At 45.6% G+C, this 22,500-nt stretch overlaps 1 protein-coding gene across 1 annotated transcript in view; it reads left to right on the top strand.

Annotated features, from left to right (window-relative positions):
• Positions 1-22,500, top strand: part of LOC311237098 (mediator of RNA polymerase II transcription subunit 13-like) — a gene marked incomplete at its 5' end in the record, with an annotated part of 118,034 nt that overhangs the window by 862 nt on the left and 94,672 nt on the right. The gene's annotated exons all lie outside the window — the stretch shown is intronic.

Below are 22,500 nucleotides of genomic sequence, written 5' to 3'. Positions count from 1 at the left end.
TAATTTCACTGGATATATATATAACAAATATTGTTATTGTTTTTTTTTGTTTTTAAACCGATACCAATATTTTCCGATATCACATTTTACTGCCGATATCGGCCGATAATATCGGTCGGCCGATAATATCGGACATCCCTAACTGCGGCTGTCTACCTGGCAGACAGTGGGAAGACAACGGGGACCGGGAGGCGACATACAGGCGACGGAGAATGGAGGCCCCGCACAGCAGAGCAATGAACATCACGGGTACCGGGAGAAACTCCAGGGATTCAGACAGGGACAGTCGGAGGCGGACAGTTAAGATAACGATCAAGAAGCACATGGATACAGATAAGTCGCAGGGGCATCGGCGTAGAGTAACAAACATTGCAAAGTGCCAATATATATATATGTATATAAAAAAAAACTTGAAGTGAAAATAGAGGGCACTGAATAGGAAAATATGCTAAAAGCGTGGGAGGGGAAATATCCTGGATAGATAAAAAAGGGATGACGAAATGAACCACAGTCCAATATGGCTATGACATAGACATTACAATGTACCAATATATATCTAGGGGATATACAAATGTTAATTGTTGGAAGAGAAAAAACATCACCATCTTGACAAGTTCAGTTGAGTTGATCACACTATATATAGACTACAGTGTGAGCCATACGTTACATTAGGGTATACAAAATAGTAGGGGCACAGTTTTGGGCAACCTGCCTTGTGCCAAATGCACTCCTCTGTTAGACGAGGGGGACCAAAGTGCACGGGTGAGTATCGATCTCACCCTCGGTACAATTGTTCTATCTGGGGTCCTATCGAACGTAGCTTTGGTAAATGTGGGGGGGGGAAATGTATTTATGTTTTTATATGTTCCTTTTTATTTCATCATATACTATGCTGTTGTATATATATCATCACAGTCTCAGGTCCTAGATATGGAAATATGGTATATAGCGCCCCAGACATAGAAGCATTACGTGCTGGATTGCACAGGGGAGATACATTACAAGGGATATAGGGCTGATTAAAATAGTATCGTGGAATATAGACGTCATCATCAGACATCATCAGACATCATCCCATTAAGAGAAAAAAAGTACTGACGTTCTTGAAACAAAAAAAGACGGATATTGCAATAATTCAAGAATCACACCTGAATGAGGAAGAGTCGGCCAAGCTTAAGAGGGATTGGGTGGGACAAATATTCTATAGTACGTTCTCTTCTAGGAAGAGGGGGGTGGCAATATTAGTGAGAAAAAACATAGACGTTAAGGTGCACAACAGTTTCTTGCATGATGAGGGGAGATGGGTTATATTGGATGCTGATTTGGAGGGACAGAGAACTACATTAGCTAATATATATGCGCCCAACGTGTCGTCCTCAGATTTTTTTCATGAAGTTTGTGAGGTGATTAGGAAGATAGGGAATAGCAACGTAATCATAGGGGGGGACTTCAACCTGGTTGGAAGCACCTTGCTGGACAAATCATCTCAACCCAGGACCGCTGACAACGCAGGGAGACTTGCGGTCGGTGTACTGGTAGAGGAATTGGGTCTAGTGGATATATGGAGGGTTCTGAACCCACAGGAAAGAGACTACACGTTTTACTCTCACCCACATGCCTCATACTCTAGAATAGACTATTTCCTGATCTCTAGCGCACTGGTAGAACAAGTAGCAGATAGTAGGATAGGGAACATTGTAATATCTGATCATGCTCCAGTTGATTTGGTAATCACATCCATAGAGGAGGGGCAACGGTCTCTGAGATGGCGATTCAATAACCTAATGTTGAATGATGAAGTGTCATGTGCATACATTAGAACTATATTTAAGGAATTCTGGGAACTTAATGAAGGGTCAATAGATGATAGTGGCATAATGTGGGACACATGTAAAGCATACATGAGAGGACGACTCATACAATACAGTGCAATACTAAAAAGGGCAGAGAAACAAAAAATGACAGCATTGGACAAAGAAATTAAAGCACTCTCGAAACAGCACAGTCAGAGACCAGACCCAGAAACGTGGAGAAATCTGAACAAATCCAAATATGAATTGAACAACATATACCAAAAAAAGGCTGAATATGCTTTATTTAGGACCAACCAGAGATATTATGAACAAGGGGAGAGAGCGGGTAAAATACTAGCGAATCGGGTTAAACAAATGCAAAATCAAAATATTATATCCTCAATTTATAATAAGGATGACAAAATTATTACAGACAAAAAGGAAATTAACAATGTTTTCAGGTGCTTTTACCAGGATTTATATACCCCACAGGCGGCGGTGGATCAGGTAAAAATGGACGCGTTCTTCAACAAGATTGAATTACCATCGTTATCGAAACAACAAATGAAGTCAATGGAGGGGGAGGTCTAATACACGCGGCAATCAATAGCCTTAAATTAGGTAAAGCGCCAGGAGACGATGGGTTTACTCCCGATTTCTACAAACAATTCAGTGATATAATTTCTCCAAGATTATTGAAAGTATATCAAGATTCACTGTTAAAAGGGAGCTTGCCCACTAGCTTGAGATCGGCCACTATTACGTTACTACAGAAAAAGGGCAAAGACCCTCAATACTGTGGGAACTATAGGCCTATATCCCTGAGCAATTTGGAAGAAAAAGTATTAGCAAAAATACTAGCAAATAGAATAGAAGATGTACTACCAAGTTTGGTACACTCAGACCAAGTGGGCTTTGTGAAGGGGAGAAACTCAGCTGATAACTCAGCTGATAATATTAGCAGACTCCTACACATAATGTGGAAGGTTAGGAATGATGTAGAGCCTACAGTGGCCTTCTCATTGGACGCCGAAAAGGCCTTTGATAAGGTGGAATTTGCATTCTTATTTCACACGCTAGAGCGCTTCGGATTCGGACCATCGTTTACTGGGTGGGTAAAGCTGTTGTACACAAATCCGATGGCCTCTGTCTTGACTAACGGGATCGTATCCTCGCCCTTTAATCTAGGACGGGGGACGAGACAAGGTTCTCCGCTTTCTCCCCAAATGTTCGCGCTTTTCCTCGAACCACTTGCTATCGCACTAAGGACTAATCAAGACATCAAAGGGGTAATAGCGGGACAGGTGGAACATAAACTATTTTTATATGCGGATGATATCTTATTGGTATCCAGCAATCCCCAAACAGCAGCTGGGGTCATTGGAACTGTTATCGAGTCCTTCTCGGAAATATCTGGATACACAATCAACTGGAGCAAGTCAGAAGCAATGCCTCTCTCTAAGTGCTGTCCCCCTGCTATTAGGAGGGGATGGCAATACAGGTGGATGCCGTCAGGGTTGGTATATCTAGGAATAAAGCTGATCCCAGGTCTGAAAGAGATAGTACAAGCCAATATTGCCCCTATAATCGAACACGTTAGTGCTCTGACCCAGAATTGGGCCAAGATGAATATGTCCCTCCTTGGGAAGATAAACTTAGTAAAAATTATATTGGCTCCCAAATTAAATTATATCCTGTATATGCTGCAGTTGACTCTCCAGACTCAGTTACTCAAACAGTATGACAAGGTAATTAATGTATATTTGTGGGGGGGCAAAAGGCCACTATTTGGTCGGGCCAAAATGTATGCAGCAAAGGAAGATGGCGGCTTATCCCTGCCTAAGCTAGACTGGTATCACTACGCGTTCTCACTCTCCCAGCTCTCCAAATTGAATCACTCGACTGAGGAGGCACCTGCTTGGGTCAAGATGGAGGACGAAATGGTATATCCCTCATCTCTGGAATCCTTCCTGACACAATCAGACATACCTATACCTTTTAAGAACCCTCTAATGGCGTTTGCCAGGGAAACTTGGAATCAGTCGCACAGGTTGACTAGTGATAGCCCATATCTAACTACAAGAGCCTCTATATGGTATAATAAAAAACTAAAGATTGGTAAGAAATCAGTCATATGGGATGACTGGATTAAAAGGGGGATACATGTACTAGGTGATATAGCCGGGGAAGATGGGATATTACCTTTTGAGGATATTAGAAAGGACTTTGGTATAGATAATAAAAACTTCTATAAATTCCTACAGATTAGACATTGTATATCATCATCAGTGGGAGGGCCAAAATGTGGCCCGATTACTGCAATTCAAGAAATATTTTATAAAGGATGGTGTAGGAAAGGCGGTGCGTCAAGATTCTATGATGTTATAAGGGAACACAATGCACCCAAGTTGGCGGGTCTGAGGTTGAGCTGGGAGAACAATGTACATGAGGATATTACTGAGGAAATATGGGAAAAGCTGGTGTCCAAATGGGGTAAATTCTCGCGGGAGGCACAATCACAACTTATCTTTTACAAAGTTTTAAACAGAAGCTATTGGACGCCTAGTAAACTGGCCAGACTAAAATTAAGGGACAGTGACATCTGCTGGAGATGTGAGAAGGAGACAGGCACTTTACTACATATGTTATACGAATGTGAGAAAGTCCGGAAAATGTGGGATCAAATTGTGATGTTCCTAAGTAAAGTTTTGAATGTAAAGGTGAATAACTCCCCAATGGCATGTGTTTTGGGTATAGTACCGAAAGAGATTAAACTGCCTAAATACCAGGGAATGTGGTATAGAATGGCCATGATATCAGGGTGTAGAATTGCCTTACGACATTGGAAATCACCCATTGATATTACTTTTAAAGAATGGATGGAACTAATGTTCCGGACAGCATCATATGAAAGGGTAACATATAGAGTCGCGGGGAGAGAGGATATCTTTGCTGAGGTATGGGACAGTTTTCTACACCTGACTGAACGGTCTGGGGACGAATGATTAAGGTGGGGTTTCAGTATTATCAAAGATGAATGTGAAAAATGGGATCTGACCTGATGGTACCTATACTTTATATTGTATTATATATGTATATGCTAGGGATGCCCCGATCGCGTTATCGGCCGATAATCAGTATAAATATGCGATCGGTGATCGGTGATAATGCTTTATTTTCGCCGATCGTCAAAACGATCTCACTCGCTGTCGCTGAGTTCAGTCTCAGACACCGGGAGCTGTGCGGCGTCTGCTCATCCCTCCAGCCCCTCCCGCGCGCATGTAAACACGGGTCTAGTCTAGTGAGACGGGACACGGGAGGACGGCGTCTCCCTGAGCTAACGTTAGCTTAGCTACCGTTACAAAATGACCCAGTCAACTATTCACTTTTAGTTTAATACATGATGAGGCATTGTCTAACCGAACGGTATCTAGCCGGCCAGCTACCGATAGCTCCTGACATCAACAAACGCTCCAGCAAGTCTATTAGAGACGTGTATGATACCTGTTAGCTCGCGTTAGCGCAAGTTAGTTCACTGTTCAAAACGAAATGTCCCATTGAACTAAATAATTCACTGAGGCATTGTATTAACGTTATATATCCGGCTAGCAGTAGCTACAGATAGCTCCTGATATCAATGTCTTATAACACTGATTCGATGCGTATTCGAGCTGAGGGCTTGCTGAGCACAGTTAAGTAACGTTATACCAATAGGGTCCAGGTGCAGCGCCGGAGAATCCTGGCCGTAGCTCGAGCCTACTCGAGTATAGGTCCAGCTGCAGCTCCGGAGAATCCTGGCCGTAGCTGGAGGCTACTAGAGTACACACAGACAGTGGAGCTTGTTGCGTGGTGGCGATGTCTCGCAGATAATACAAGTACAAATCTAATTATATAATATATATGTTTTATAAAAAAAAATTATAATTCTTTTTTTTATATAAAATAAAATTTAATTTCTTTTAATCAAAAACGATCGGTATCGGATCGGTATCGGCCGATATGGCTCACGACGATCGGTGATCGGTATCGGTGGCAAAAAACGTGATCGGGGCATCCCTAGTATATGCATAGATTGTATGTCCGGATGGTGTATCTATGGAATGGCCACTTTCTCTATCACACTCTCACATGTGCATATCTAGCCGCATACGCATGTCTAGGACACACATACTCGTATGTGTACATAACTGAATTACACACACTCATATGCACAAGGCTGAGATATACATGCCAGAGGCACACATACACGCATATACTCACTTGTAGGGAACAGGCATACACACACGTACTTATACACATATTTGAAGCATAAGCTCTCACTTACACATATAGGGGATATACACATACATAGGGGACACACACATACATAGCTGAGACGCACACACCTGAGATATACACTCACACAGGTGGCAGAGACGCACATGGATACGAGACACACACAGAAGGTAGGATTACAGTCACATACCTGAGAGATGCACACACACACAGGTATGAGACATACACACACACTTACGTGAGACACGTACCCACATACACATATCTGAGACACACATTCATACATGTTCTCACGCACACCTACATATATTTGAGACGCATCCTCTCACATGCACTATGGAGAAAGATGGCATCCCGATAGAAGATGCAGCACATACCTGGTAGATCGGTCTACATGTAACGTATGTGCATCAGGGATATATATGCACAATGTATAGTAATGTTTTTTTTTTGTACGTGCTTTTTTAATTTCCATGTCAGTTGTTAATGTGTTTGTTGAGTCTTTTGTATGTTTTGTATGATGTTACGAAAAAAAAGAAAAAGACAAATCTTGGATGTTGCATATTATGCTGTGGAAAGATGTCTTGTGAATATTGGAAAGATTTGTGCAAAAATATCAATAAAAAAATAAATAAAAGAAGAAGCCTCTGGTCATGCCTTTTCAATCTCTGTGTGTGTGCACTTATTTTATTATATCTTTATTTTATTATAAACTTGCCGCGTTCCATAGTGCCTTTCTGGTGTTCATGTTAGCGCAACCAGAAAATAAACTGAAAGGAAATGCACTTACCGTCTTCTCCAGAGTTAGACAAGAAGATACGATACCAATTTCCTCTCTGTGCATTCTACTAGCCTGAATCCCACTCATTCTTAAAGTGAAATGCGCGTTCCCGTTCAATTACTGTAATTTGGATACAGACACGCCCCGCCAGCTCCTTATAGCGAATGAGATGTGCAAAACAGCAGAGGTTCGGCATGGCATCTGCACCATGCTGATCCATTCAACAGGAAGCGATTTGCGACTGATCTCAAAATTAGATTAGATTCAAATGTATTGTCATTATACAGCACAAGTACAATACACCATTATACAGCACAAGTACAATACACCATTATACAGCACAAGTACAATACACCATCCAACCAGAGTGAATAGATAAATGCTCCAAAAAAAATTAAAGATTAATGCATAAATGATTTAAAAAAAAATTTAACTTGTGTAACCGAGAGATTTGAACCTGTGACCACAGGCAGCCGCACTAACCAGTTGAGCTAAAGGGTCCGACGTTGACTGTGACTGACTAATCCATAGTTTACACTTGTCAAGAGCCAATTGCGCAGTTGTTCAGTATTGGCATTAATATATGAGATGTCATGCTAATATGTCATGTTCTACAGTAGCACTTACTACTATGATACCCAATAAAACAAGTCATTCGAATAATAGAAGCCTACTTTGCTGGAACGCTTCATTTTGCACGTATACAGTGTGTGTGTGTGTGTGTGTGTGTGTGTGTGCGTGTGTGTGTGTGTGTGTGTGTGTGTGTGTGTGTGTGTGTGTGTGTGTGTGTGTGTGTGTGTGTGTGTGTGTGTGTGTGTGTGTGTGTGTGTGTGTGTGTGTGTGTGCGCGCGCGCTGAGGCTGCTTGACATAAGCCTTTCTCCACTCATATTTATTTCTGGAGCATTTATTTATCCAATCTGGTTGGATGGTGTATTGTACGTGCTGTATAATACATTTTAATCTAATCTCATTTTGAGATCAGTCACAAAACGCTTCCTGTTGAATGGATGATCTAACTGTTCTAACAGCAATATATTAATAATCCATTTCAGATTATGCAGTGATATAATTATCAGAAAAGGAAACAGACAATAATACACGAGAACCTGTGGTATGTCATGAATATTGCCACTCTGTGATGCCTACGCCACTCGATTATGTGAGAGAGCTTCGCTCTCGTGGCTGCGGGCGCATCACAGCCGTGGCTATATTCATGACATACCACAGGTTCTTGTGTATTATTGTCTGTTTCCTTTTATATGGTGAGAGCAGGCAACTGCACCTCCTCATCCATCACCCTCAACATAGGGGCCCCCCAGGGCTGTGTTCTGAGTCCCCTCCTCTACTCCCTGTACACACACGACTGTGTGGCTCAGCGGAGTAGCAATACAATCATCAAATTTGCTGACGACACAGTGGTGGTGGGCCTGATCTCTGCCAACGACGAGAGGGCCTACCTGGAAGAGGTCAAGGTCCTGGCGGGATGGTGCCAGGAAAACAGCCTCTCCCTGAACGTCAGCAAAACAAAGGAGATGATTGTGGACTTCAGGAGGTCGGGGGTCAAGGACTACAGCCCCCTCAGCATCGACGGGGCACCGGTTGAGAGAGTCAACAGCTTTAAGTACCTCGGAGCCTACATATCCGAGGACTTGACATGGACCACACACATTGACAGTGTTGTGAAGAAGGCACGACAACGCCTCTACTTCCTCAGGCGCCTAAGGAAGTTCCAAGTCAGTCAGAAGATCCTTAAGAACTTCTACTCATGTACAATAAAGAGCATCCTGACTGGCAACATCACCTCCTGGTTTGGGAATAGCACTGCACAAGACCGAAGCAGACTACAAAGAGTGACACGTTCAGCCGAACGCACAATTGGAGGGGGGCTCCCCACCCTCCAGAACATTTACAACAAGCGGTGCAGGGGCAAGGCTAAGAGAATCATTAAAGACTCCAGTCACCCGAACAACTGCCTCTTTGAACTGCTGCGGTCAGGCAAGCGATACCGGAGTCTCAAGGCGAGCACAGAAAGACTCAGAAGAAGCTTCTATCCCCAGGCCATCAGGCTGCTAAACGAACAATGAACACTACACAACAACAACCATCAAACGCACATAGCACACACATCCACACGCACACACTCACTTTAAACAAACACACTGTAGCACCCACTCCACACACTTTATAGCACACACTCACTTTAAACAAACACACTGTAGCACCCACTCCCCACACTTTATATTTATTGATGAAGGATTGCACTACAACTCGTACACCTTACTGTAAATTGTACCTAAATTGTACCTCATGAATGAATGAATGAATGAAAACTTTATTTAACAGATTGCAGAATGGGTACAATACAGTACGGCTCAATACATACAATTGTTAAGGGGATGCAGACCTGAGAAAGACGTTTGTCTTGTTTCCATCAGGGTCCCCCATTTTCATCCCATTTCTGCTTTGCACTATATAGTATTGTACATTAGTACACTGCATAGTATTGTATATTATATGGTAACTCAGTTACGTCTATTCTGCATCGAACATTGTACATATGTCTATACTGAACACTGTGACCTCATTTTCTACTTCTAAATTACATGCTATACTATGTTATTTGATACTATCTTGTCTAGCACAGTCTCTGGAGCGTAACAGTAAGAAGCATTTTGTATGAAAGTATTCTGTACTTCTGTATGACAACTATTAAAGAAACTTAAACTTAAACTTAAACTTAAACTGAAACTTTTCTGACAATTATATCACTGCATAACTCGGAAATGTTCAGACACGATTCATTTGTTTACCTGAAGTTGTTTACACTTTGTGGTCATGTCAAGCTAAATAAATACTGCTGCAAACACCAGTGCTTTACCAGCTCAATGTTGATGAAAGACTAAGATATGACAGAGTAGTTTTACTGTACATGCATAAATCAAATCAGAGCAGTCGATACATCAGTTGCCTGCTAACCTTAGCTGCTAGATCAGCTGATGCGAGAGGGTCATGGCTGCGCCGATCAATGTGCATTGTAGGGCTGTCCCCGACTAAGGATTTGGATAGTCGACTATGATTGGCCAAAATTTGCCGTTAGTCAACTATTGGTAGACTAAAAATAATATATATATATATATATTTTTTTTAATAAAAATAAATAATAATAATAATTACATTTTTGTATCATTCCATTTGGGCTGTGGGGGGTGCTGCTTAATGTCTAAAGGAGTCGACTGAAGGCTTCTTGTCCTCTGCAAAAGCATGCAATTGGTCCAGCAAAAGCATGCTCTTTCAGTGCCTCTGTGCCTGTTTTCGTAGGCAGTTAGCCTCTGGTATGCGTGCCATTAGCGTTAGCCACGCTTCTAGGCCTCTTTTCTTTTGGAAAGAATGATAAAAAATAATAATAATAAAAAAATATTATAAATATTATTATTATTATTATAATTTTGTATTATATTCGACTAAGAGGTGGGCCAGTCGACTACGGCTCCTTTCGACCGATTAGTCGACTAATCGACTAATAGGGGTCAGCCCTAGTGCATTGCATTCAATAGGTGGAAACATTGTGACAGTGCATCGTGCTATAAATGAGGTTTGATTTCGGTCATCTTATATTGCATTTCCAGTCTGAGTAGGCTAAGCTTATATCATTTGCCATTGCATTGTAGGGAGTAGGACACAACTGACAGCTCATTAATTTATAACTGTGAGAAGGCTATTATGTCAAAGCCACACAGTATGTGAAATTAATAGGGCTGTCTTAAATACTTTGAAGCTTCGTTCGATGGGCATGGGATTCGAATATGAAAATAAAATTTGATTATAAAAAAATTTAAATAATTTTTTTTGTTGCAAAATCAACTCTCCTCTCTTTGTTAACTACAACAAGCAATGCTGTTTGTTATTTAAGATGAGGTCGGACTCTGCACTGACAGATTTGTGTTCATTGTGCTGCTTTTATAAAGCCTCAAATGACGGCTTACAATATTTCATGAAAGCAAAGTGTTTTGTTTGTCTAAGATTTAAAAAGGTTTAAACTTTACAGCACTGACAAAGTTGAACAAAGTGCTGTACAAGTCCCACAACATTATTTTTATTTTTTTTTTATCTCGAAGCTTCGAATTAAAATCGAATCTCGGCCCAAAGCTTTGAATAATTTTTTTTTTCGAAGGTCAGCCCTAGAAATTAATCAACACCCCTTCAGCTGATCCTGATTCAGTATTCAGCCCAGGCCATGATATCCATGTTATCCCTGGTCAAAGACAGTCCAAAAATATGAATGAAGATGAAAAAGTCACATAATCCAACACATAAAAAAATATATATATATTTCTAAACAAGGATTTATGCTGTGTCCAGCTGTACTAGGCAATCCTAGTTTTCAGGATTCTGACACTATTTCCATTTGAAAGATTCCACACTTTTCTAGCCCTCAAATTTGAGACATATTTCACTCATTATTTTTTTTATCTTTGACTCCAATATAAGTCAGTGCAGGAATTGATTTCAAGACTGGGTCAAAACTGTGTCATGATGTTGCATTTCTTTGCTAGAAACTCTCAAAATAATGTCCCATACTTTGGAGACTTGCGTTGGAATCCTGTGTTCAGGTTATTTCCCCTAGCATCATGAAACTTGCTCAGCATAGAATTTGTAAGATTTCATGAATACGAGCTTCACAACTGACTGAATGAGAGGATGATGACAGGTTTATGAGGCAGGATTATGTGACGTTTGGATTGTATACAGCAGGGTGGCATCAGCACAAGGCTGTTGATGCCCGGGTTGTGCTGATACACCCGGAGGATGGTGTCAATTCAAGGTCATGGAGACCTAGGTTGTGCTGTCACACCCCACTTATTCCTGTTCAAAAGAGTTAACACTAGAATTTAAGGAGGATAATCGAGTGGTGGTGGTGGAGGGATGCAACATGACAGCTGAGATTGCTGATGAGAGCCATCAAATGCTGTTTATATTAGTGGGAGGAGAAATACGATCGGAGGATGAGAGAAATATTGTGATTGGTTGTAGTCACTGAATGAATGTAAGCTGATAGGAGGCCCGAGTCAAGGGAGGGTGTGTTGGGAAGTCATTTGAATACTCAAGCTCTTCCCCCAAAATGACCCTGAATAGACTTCAATTTAAGTAATAGATGTAGGAAACGTGATACATACATAATTTAGCATTTCTGACTGTAACATTAGTACTATATTTGGACCAGTGTATGTGCTATAAATTGCAAACTACACCATCGGACAACACACAGCATATATTGATCATATAAGCCATATAGCATATACTGTAGCTCCTCTCTCTCTAGCTGTCTGCTGGGACTGCTGTGTGAGAATGATGACTAGCCTCCCAATTAACCACACGACAAAGGGCCAGGCTTAAAATACCTGAAGTATAGCAAAGCTATAAAGTATAGCTCATAGCAAAGTACAGGGCAACACAGAACAGTCACATTCCTTTGGTCGACGACTGGATGAGGATAAGACGCAACAGAACGTTCAATGTTGATCATAGATTCAGTGAAGGCGGCCGGTCATTCAAATATTCCATCATTTGGATATGTTTTCACCCCAATCCAGAGACGTTGAGCACATGACGTGCAGACGTTATAGCACATGACATACAGACATGATAGCATATGACATACAGACATGATAGCATATGACATACAGACATGATAGCATATGACGTGCAGACGTTATAGCATATGACATACAGACATGATAGCATATGACATACAGACATGATAGCATATGACATACAGACATGATAGCATATGACGTGCAGACGTGGTAGCACATGACATACAGACATTATAGCATATGACATACAGACATGATAGCATATGACATGCAGACGTGATAGCATATGACGTGCAGACGTGGTAGCACATGACATACAGACATGATAGCATATGACGTGCAGACGTGATAGCACATGACGTGCAGACACAAAAGCAGACACACAAAAACACAGTTAACACAAACAAATAATAAGTCTGTGAGAATCCAAACTAAAGCACACCTTTATGCTTTCCTCTCCTCTATACTCACTATCTCTCCTCTCCTCTATATTCACTGTCTCTCCTCTCCTCTATATGAATTGTGTCTCCTCTCCTCTATACTAACTGTCTCTCCTCTCCTCTATACTCACTCTCTCCTCTCCTCTATATTCACTGTCTCTCCTCTCCTCTATATTCACTGTCTCTCCTCTCCTCTATATTCACTGTCTCTCCTCTCCTCTATATTCACTATCTCTCCTCTCCTCTATATTCACTGTCTCTCCTCTCCTCTATATTCACTGTCTCTCCTCTCCTCTATACTCACTCTCTCCTCTCCTCTATATTCACTGTCTCTCCTCTCCTCTATATTCACTGTCTCTCCTCTCCTCTATATTCACTGTCTCTCCTCTCCTCTATACTCACTGTCTCTCCTCTCCTCTCTTCTACTCACTGTCTCTCTTCTCCTCTCTTCTACTCACTGTCTCTCCTCTCTTCTACTCACTTTCTCTCTTCTCCTCTCTTCTACTCACTTTCTCTCCTCTCCTCTCTTCTACTCACTTTCTCTCCACTCTTCTACTCACTTTCTCTCCTCTCCTCTATACTCACTGTCTCTCCTTTATACTCACTGTCTCTCCTCTCCTCTCTTCTACTCACTGTCTCTCCTTTATACTCACTGTCTCTCCTCTCCTCTCTTCTACTCACTGTCTCTCTTCTCCTCTCTTCTACTCACTTTCTCTCTTCTCCTCTCTTCTACTCACTTTCTCTACTCTCCTCTCTTCTACTCACTTTCTCTCCTCTCCTCTCTTCTACTCACTTTCTCTCCTCTCCTCTATACTCACTGTCTCTCCTTTATACTCACTGTCTCTCCTCTCCTCTCTTCTACTCACTGTCTCTCCTTTATACTCACTGTCTCTCCTCTCCTCTCTTCTACTCACTGTCTCTCTTCTCCTCTCTTCTACTCACTGTCTCTCCTCTCTTCTACTCACTTTCTCTCTTCTCCTCTCTTCTACTCACTTTCTCTACTCTCCTCTCTTCTACTCACTTTCTCTCCTCTCCTCTCTTCTACTCACTTTCTCTCCTCTCCTCTATACTCACTGTCTCTCCTTTATACTCACTGTCTCTCCTCTCCTCTCTTCTACTCACTGTCTCTCCTTTATACTCACTGTCTCTCCTCTCCTCTCTTCTACTCACTGTCTCTCCTCTCCTCTCTTCTACTCACTGTCTCTCTTCTCCTCTCTTCTACTCACTTTCTATCCTCTCCTCTCTTCTACTCACTGTCTCTCTTCTCCTCTCTTCTACTCACTGTCTCTCCTCTCCTCTATACTCACTGTCTCTCTTCTCCTCTCTTCTACTCACTGTCTCTCTTCTCCTCTCTTCTACTCACTGTCTCTCTTCTCCTCTCTTCTACTCACTTTCTCTCCTCTCCTCTCTTCTACTCACTGTCTCTCCTCTCCTCTCTTCTACTCACTGTCTCTCCTCTCCTCTCTTCTACTCACTGTCTCTCCTCTCCTCTCCTCTCATCTCCTCTATACTCACTGTCTCTCCTCTCTTCTACTCACTGTCTCTCCTCTCCTCTCATCTCCTCTATACTCACTGTCTCTCCTCTCTTCTACTCACTGTCTCTCCTCTCCTCTCCTCTCATCTCCTCTATACTCACTGTCTCTCCTCTCTTCTACTCACTGTCTCTCCTCTCCTCTCAGGCTTTAATAAGCTACATGTTTTCCTATCAACAGGCCATGACATCAGCTTGACACAGGAGTCTGCCCGTGCCTGTACCGACCGCGAACCGATCAAAATAACTAAAAGAAGGTGAGACAATTTGGCCCCAAACGTTTTGCACCTGCAGTCCCTGCCAAAGAGAGAAAAAAGGGGGGCCTGTGTTCAATTGTTGGCGACAAAGCAGTGAGGGAAGGGTGGTATTTCAAAACAGTGTTTGACTCATCGTTCTGGAGGGGAAGCGTGGCGTCAAGTGGGTAGTGCACACAGGCGGGTCAGAGTGGCTTTTTTGTTGTTGTCTGAATTATCTTGAGTGCATATTATCGTCTTCTCAGATACTGTGGACAGTCATTCATATGACACCCCATAATGTAGACTCGCAGTGCAGAACGAGCTGTGAGTGTCAGACACTTGTCTAAATAACACCCGCTAGTTAAGCCTGTGTGACCTCCACCCGTATGCGTATCATCCACCCATGCTAAGCTGTTTCTAGACGGCATGTCCTGGTGTGACATGGGGGGGAGAGGTACTCCCGCAAGACAGGTTTAGCTTAATAACGTTGATTTAAACACTTGCGCTTGTCATGTTTGTGTGGATTACCTCTTGTAGTTTTGGATTGTGACATTTTGATGCAATTTGTTGTCCTACTGCCCATTTCTGCTCATTAGCTAGCATGCTACTAGCTTAACGAGCAGGAAATGCTTTACAGACCAAGTCTTGGTGTATTATTATTTTTATTGCATTGCTCTATTTTACTCTGTCTATTGCTTTTATTACAGGTTTGAAACTGTCGGGTATTAAACTGTGTGGGTATCAAGCAAGAAAGACTGTCAGGCTTTAAAACTGTGTAAGACCCAGGCCTAGAACTGCGCCATGAGAGAGGGAACTGCACCCTGAGAGGGAGGTTTGCCCTGGGTGGGAGGTTCGAAGGGTCAAAGTGGGTGTCAGACAAGAGGGAAGACTGTCAGGTTTTAAACTGTGGATACCAAACAGAAGGTAAAGACGACTGATTTAATCCAGAACTATTTTATTGCACTGTAAAGAAACTGTGATTTTATAGTATGTCTGCACTTTATGTGCTGAATTCATCATTCATGTCTTTCACATTCTACTAAAACTGAATCAAACCATAAACAAGGTGGCCTGTTGGGATGTTAGATCCTAATGTGAAAAACTGTGATTTTATATGTCTGCTCATTTTACCCTTGCTATTATTTTACTTATTTTTACTTATTTTTCTCAATGATTTGATTAATATATCTGCATTATTTTATCCCACTTTATGCATTGCTCTTGCTGCTTGTTTTACACAGATTTTATGTCTTATTTATTACTGATGTAAAGCACGTTGAACTGCAATCCCCTGTATTAAAGGTGCTATACAAATAAAGTTATTATTATTATTATTATTATTATTATTATTATTATTATTATTATTATTATTATTATTATTATTATTATTATTATTATTATTATTATTAAGTGGAATCAAGACTTTTTTTAAACAGCTGTGTTTACATGCAAACCAAATACATTAGCCTGCTGCTCAGCATCAAAAGAGCACCCTGCCATAAGGAGTGAACCACCTTTCACTGCGAGAGGCGAGGCCCTGTGATCTCCAGATATAGAAGCCACATGTTTTTAATGTTGCCATGCAACATTAATGATATAAATATAACATCCGCGTAAGTGCTGTGTAATTCAAAGAGAACAACAATCAATATTCATGACCAAACCCTCCCGACTGGCTGCGGACGGAACCACGGAGCCACCACCATGGCCTAATACTGGAACGGCGACAAACACGAAAATGTCAAATGTCAAAACAAACTGTATAAAAAGATGAAAAATATAAAAAAAATAACAATAGAGACAGGAAATAAATCACTTTCACATGTAAAGAGTGGGAGGCTGTGATGCAAAGAAAGGGGGGAAACAGGGGCTCTTTTTTTATGGCAATTGACCCCCATGTTAAGCCTTGGACACTTAAGGAGTTCATCAGAAGTGGGTGCAGGGTGAGAGGCAGGATGCAGGGTGAGAGGCAGGGTGCATGGTGAGAGGCAGGGTGCAGGGTGAGAGGCAGGGTGCAGGGTGAGAGGCAGGGTGCAGGGTGAGAGGCAGGGTGCAGGGTGAGAGGCAGGATGCAGGGTGAGAGGCAGGGTGCATGGTGAGAGGCAGGGTGCAGGGTGAGAGGCAGGGTGCAGGGTGAGAGGCAGGGTGCAGGGTGAGAGGCAGGGTGCAGGGTGAGAGGCAGGGTGCAGGGTGAGAGGCAGGGTGAGAGGCAGGGTGCAGGGTGAGAGGCAGGGTGCAGGGTGAGAGGCAGGGTGAGAGGCAGGGTGCAGGGTGAGAGGCAGGGTGAGAGGCAGGGTGCAGGGTGAGAGGCAGGGTGCAGGGTGAGATTGCAGGAGCCTGCAGGATAATGAAAGACCCTCACCACCCCAATAACAGCCTGTTTCAGCTGCTGAGGTCAGGCAGACGCCTGCAAATCTCAGCTACTAGGACAGAGCGGTTTAGGCTCAGCTTCTTCCCCCAGGCCATCAGAGCCATGAACAATGTACATTGAGTGCTCAGAGCATTGAGCTGTCCACACACAAGCACACATGAACACACACACGACACGCACACTGTGCACGCTCACACACGAGCAGCCACTTGGCACTTTGGCATGAGCGGGCACACACTCATGTCGCACACACGCACACTTATGGCCAAAGGAAAGGTCACTTTAAATTAGAATAACAGGAACAGTGTGTTGCACTACCAAAGCTAACTAGCATGTCACACATGCGCTGTGAATAGCTATGTACGGATACCGAGATGTCACTCCATGTTACCTGCTATCTGTTACTGCACAATGTTGTTTCTTCTTTTGATTCTATTATATGTACCACTGTATTGCACATCGTTGCGGGCAAGACCACCCGCATTTCATTGTATACCTGTATGCCGTGACAATTAAAACTCTTGACTTGACTTGACTTGAGAGGCAGGGTGCAGGGTGAGAGGCAGGGTGCAGGGTGAGAGGCAGGTGCAGGGTGAGAGGCAGGGTGAGAGGCAGGGTGAGAGGCAGGGTGCAGGGTGAGAGGCAGGGTGCAGGGTGAGAGGCAGGGTGCAGGGTGAGAGGCAGGGTGAGAGGCAGGGTGCAGGGTGAGAGGCAGGGTGCAGGGTGAGAGGCAGGGTGCATGGTGAGAGGCAGGGTGCAGGGTGAGAGGCAGGGTGCAGGGTGAGAGGCAGGGTGCAGGGTGAGAGGCAGGGTGAGAGGCAGGGTGCAGGGTGAGAGGCAGGGTGCAGGGTGAGAGGCAGGGTGCATGGTGAGAGGCAGGGTGCAGGGTGAGAGGCAGGGTGCAGGGTGAGAGGCAGGGTGCAGGGTGAGAGGCAGGGTGCAGGGTGAGAGGCAGGATGCAGGGTGAGAGGCAGGGTGCATGGTGAGAGGCAGGGTGCAGGGTGAGAGGCAGGGTGCAGGGTGAGAGGCAGGGTGCAGGGTGAGAGGCAGGGTGCAGGGTGAGAGGCAGGGTGAGAGGCAGGGTGCAGGGTGAGAGGCAGGGTGCAGGGTGAGAGGCAGGGTGAGAGGCAGGGTGCAGGGTGAGAGGCAGGGTGAGAGGCAGGGTGCAGGGTGAGAGGCAGGGTGCAGGGTGAGAGGCAGGGTGCAGGGTGAGAGGCAGGGTGCAGGGTGAGAGGCAGGGTGCAGGGTGAGAGGCAGGGTGAGAGGCAGGGTGAGAGGCAGGGTGCAGGGTGAGAGGCAGGGTGCAGGGTGAGAGGCAGGGTGCAGGGTGAGAGGCAGGGTGAGAGGCAGGGTGCAGGGTGAGAGGCAGGGTGCAGGGTGAGAGGCAGGGTGCATGGTGAGAGGCAGGGTGCAGGGTGAGAGGCAGGGTGCAGGGTGAGAGGCAGGGTGCAGGGTGAGAGGCAGGGTGCAGGGTGAGAGGCAGGGTGAGAGGCAGGGTGCAGGGTGAGAGGCAGGGTGCAGGGTGAGAGGCAGGGTGAGAGGCAGGGTGAGAGGCAGGTTGCAGGGTGAGAGGCAGGGTGCAGGGTGAGAGGCAGGGTGCAGGGTGAGAGGCAGGGTGAGAGGCAGGATGCAGGGTGAGAGGCAGGGTGCAGGGTGAGAGGCAGGGTGCATGGTGAGAGGCAGGGTGCAGGGTGAGAGGCAGGGTGCAGGGTGAGAGGCAGGGTGCAGGGTGAGAGGCAGGGTGAGAGGCAGGGTGAGAGGCAGGGTGCAGGGTGAGAGGCAGGGTGCAGGGTGAGAGGCAGGGTGAGAGGCAGGGTGCAGGGTGAGAGGCAGGGTGAGAGGCAGGGTGCAGGGTGAGAGGCAGGGTGAGAGGCAGGGTGAGAGGCAGGGTGCAGGGTGAGAGGCAGGGTGCAGGGTGAGAGGCAGGGTGCAGGGTGAGAGGCAGGGTGAGAGGCAGGGTGCAGGGTGAGAGGCAGGGTGCAGGGTGAGAGGCAGGGTGAGAGGCAGGGTGCAGGGTGAGAGGCAGGGTGAGAGGCAGGGTGCAGGGTGAGAGGCAGGGTGAGAGGCAGGGTGCAGGGTGAGAGGCAGGGTGAGAGGCAGGGTGCAGGGTGAGAGGCAGGGTGCAGGGTGAGAGGCAGGGTGCAGGGTGAGAGGCAGGGTGCAGGGTGAGAGGCAGGGTGCAGGGTGAGAGGCAGGGTGCAGGGTGAGAGGCAGGGTGAGAGGCAGGGTGAGAGGCAGGGTGCAGGGTGAGAGGCAGGGTGCAGGGTGAGAGGCAGGGTGCATGGTGAGAGGCAGGGTGCAGGGTGAGAGGCAGGGTGAGAGGCAGGGTGAGAGGCAGGGTGCAGGGTGAGAGGCAGGGTGAGAGGCAGGGTGAGAGGCAGGGTGCATGGTGAGAGGCAGGGTGCAGGGTGAGAGGCAGGGTGAGAGGCAGGATGAGAGGCAGGGTGCAGGGTGAGAGGCAGGGTGCAGGGTGAGAGGCAGGGTGAGAGGCAGGGTGAGAGGCAGGGTGCAGGGTGAGAGGCAGGGTGAGAGGCAGGGTGAGAGGCAGGGTGCAGGGTGAGAGGCAGGGTGCAGGGTGAGAGGCAGGGTGAGAGGCAGGGTGCATGGTGAGAGGCAGGGTGCAGGGTGAGAGGCAGGGTGAGAGGCAGGGTGAGAGGCAGGGTGCAGGGTGAGAGGCAGGGTGAGAGGCAGGGTGCAGGGTGAGAGGCAGGGTGAGAGGCAGGGTGCAGGGTGAGAGGCAGGGTGCAGGGTGAGAGGCAGGGTGAGAGGCAGGGTGCAGGGTGAGAGGCAGGGTGCAGGGTGAGAGGCAGGGTGAGAGGCAGGGTGCAGGGTGAGAGGCAGGGTGAGAGGCAGGGTGCAGGGTGAGAGGCAGGGTGCAGGATGAGAGGCAGGGTGCAGGGTGAGAGGCAGGGTGCAGGGTGAGAGGCAGGGTGCAGGGTGAGAGGCAGGGTGCAGGATGAGAGGCAGGGTGCAGGGTGAGAGGCAGGGTGCAGGGTGAGAGGCAGGGTGCAGGGTGAGAGGCAGGGTGCAGGGTGAGAGGCAGGGTGCAGGGTGAGAGGCAGGGTGCAGGGTGAGAGGCAGGGTGCAGGGTGAGAGGCAGGGTGGCTGCTAAGGGGCTTAGAGAGACTTCACCGGTCTACCTGGCCACCACAGAGGAGAGGAGATGGAGGGAGAGGATGGGAGGGATGGAGAGGAGGGATGTAGAGGAGAGGGAGGGATGGAGAGGAGAGGGAGTGATGGAGAGGAGGGATGTAGAGGAGAGGGAGGGATGTAGAGGAGAGGGAGGGAGAGGAGAGGAGAGGGAGGGACAGAGAGGAGAGGGAGGGATGGAGAGGAGAGGGATGGATGGTGAGGAGAGGGAGGGAGGGAGAAGAGAGGGATGGAGAGGAGAGGGAGGGATGGAGAGGAGAGGGAGGGAGGGACTGAGAGGAGAGGTACGGATGGTGAGGAGAGGGAGGGATAGAGAAGGAGGGATGGAGGGAGGGAGATAGGATGAGAGGGATGGAGAGGAGAGGGAGGGTTGGACAGGAGAGGGAGGGAGAGAGGGATGGATGGAGAGAATGGGAGGAAGGAGAGAGAGACACGTACAGCAGGGAAGATTGATGGAGAGCTCCCTTGTTAGCGGGAGAGCTTTACTCTCTTGCCAGCCGGGTCAAGCCAGTCCCCCTCCCCCACGCTTATCCTGATCACAGCGTCTGAGGTGTTCAGGGGTGCTAGACCTCAATAGTCTCCTCCAACACAAGCCCTCTCAGACACATACAACAGGCTACAGCACACAGTCTTGGCCCTGCGTAGCCTGCAGGGTAGCACATGAATAGCACAAGTCCTGTAGACATGGTTTGCATTATTGCCCTAATGATATGCTAACATTTTGGCTAATTAAGTGGTTCTTAATTAAGTGGTTTTTGGGGTCAAGGACACAAATTAATACACATCAGGCAACGGACCCCCATGTTGTGTCAGGGACCCCCATCTGAGAAGAGTTAGTTATCCCATAACTGTCTATACTGGAGGTGGGACAGTGGGGTGAGAGGGAAACATATTAACAGGATAGTCATTCTTATACATTCATTCTGTCATTGGGCAAACGTATAGCCACTAGCCATTGTTAATTTCGTCAGCTATTTTTTATTTTAGTCTTAGTCATGTCTCAAATGCTCTTTTTTGTTTTCATCATATTTAGTCACCTTTATCTATTTTTCATTTAGTCAAGTTTTGGTCAACTAGGTCTGAGCATTTATTTTTCGTCTTTTTTGTTTAGTCTCGCCACTCAGTTACAGCCTCATAAATTGGCGTGAGCTTTTTCTAAACAAAAAAAGCTGACGTTAGTGCTAGCTGGTTAGACTTATGTAAGCTATTTAATGTGTTCTATTGTGGTGGATCAACATAATTCACCCACGGAACTATGTGTTGGGGATAAGGGTTCCACACTGACAATATTGTTTGTTACTTTCCTGTCGGCAAACGAGTTCCTGTTAGTTAGCAAACAGAGTGTTGCCGTTGAAGTTTAGTGTTTACCCCGCCTCTGACTATTCTTCGGTGCTACACTATGTTATTATTGATGCTGACATTATTAGGTGGAGTTGCGCGCCCTCTTGGGGTTTTGTTTTGGGGAAGAGTGGGGCGTGCGTTCCATTAAACCCATGCCGTGTGCAGTTACTGCTATCTAGAATGCTGACTAAGAACAAATAACGCAGGTGAGGAAATTAATCAAAGCACTTGCGCTCCACATAGGGAACGGAAATGATGCACTAATAATAACATGAATTATTCTAAAAGTTATAATTATTTTGTCTAGTCTTAAAATTAAGAGAGATTTCGGGAAGATTTTATTTTGTAAACTACATTTTGTGTCGTTGTTTTTAGTCAACGACATTGCATGAATCATTTAGTCACGTTAGTGTCACATGATCTACATTAACGTGACGTCTCGTCTCGTTGTCGTCGGGGGAAAAGCTTCGTTGACGACCATATTTTGTCATCATTTTCGTTGACTAAATTAACACTGCTTATAGCCAATTAGATAATAGTGACATTTTTATATTTCTTGTTTTTCTCTGGGCCCCTTGGAACCCCCTGCAGCCCCCCCCCCCCCCCCCCCCCCCCCCCCCCACACACATTGTAACAGCACATTGTAACAGCTCACAACTGTGCAGGTTCACAAAGGCAGGGGAGAGTCTCTGCGGAGTGGCTGCGACCTGAGAGCGGCACAACGTCACGCGGCAGAGCCTCGTCTTGCGTCTCCAGTTCCAACGCTTTACAATATATGGTACTCATGTTTACAGATCCAGATTTGCATTGCTCAAGGCCATATGAGCATTCATAACCCGGAGTAATATTCCCACTTTTAACCTTGTGTTGCATAAACCACCTATAGCTACATAAACAGCTGATAAAGATGTCACTGCTCTACTAACATTAGCCAGATGCTATTAAATGGGGACAACCACACGATCTAGTCAGAGGGTATTTATGTTT

This window comes from Notolepis coatsorum, assembly GCF_963971535.1.
Source record: "Notolepis coatsorum genome assembly, chromosome: 11".
Classification (NCBI taxonomy): domain Eukaryota; kingdom Metazoa; phylum Chordata; class Actinopteri; order Aulopiformes; family Paralepididae; genus Notolepis; species Notolepis coatsorum.
The sequence above is the reverse complement of the archived record's forward strand: the minus strand, read 5'-3'. Positions and strand labels throughout refer to the sequence as shown.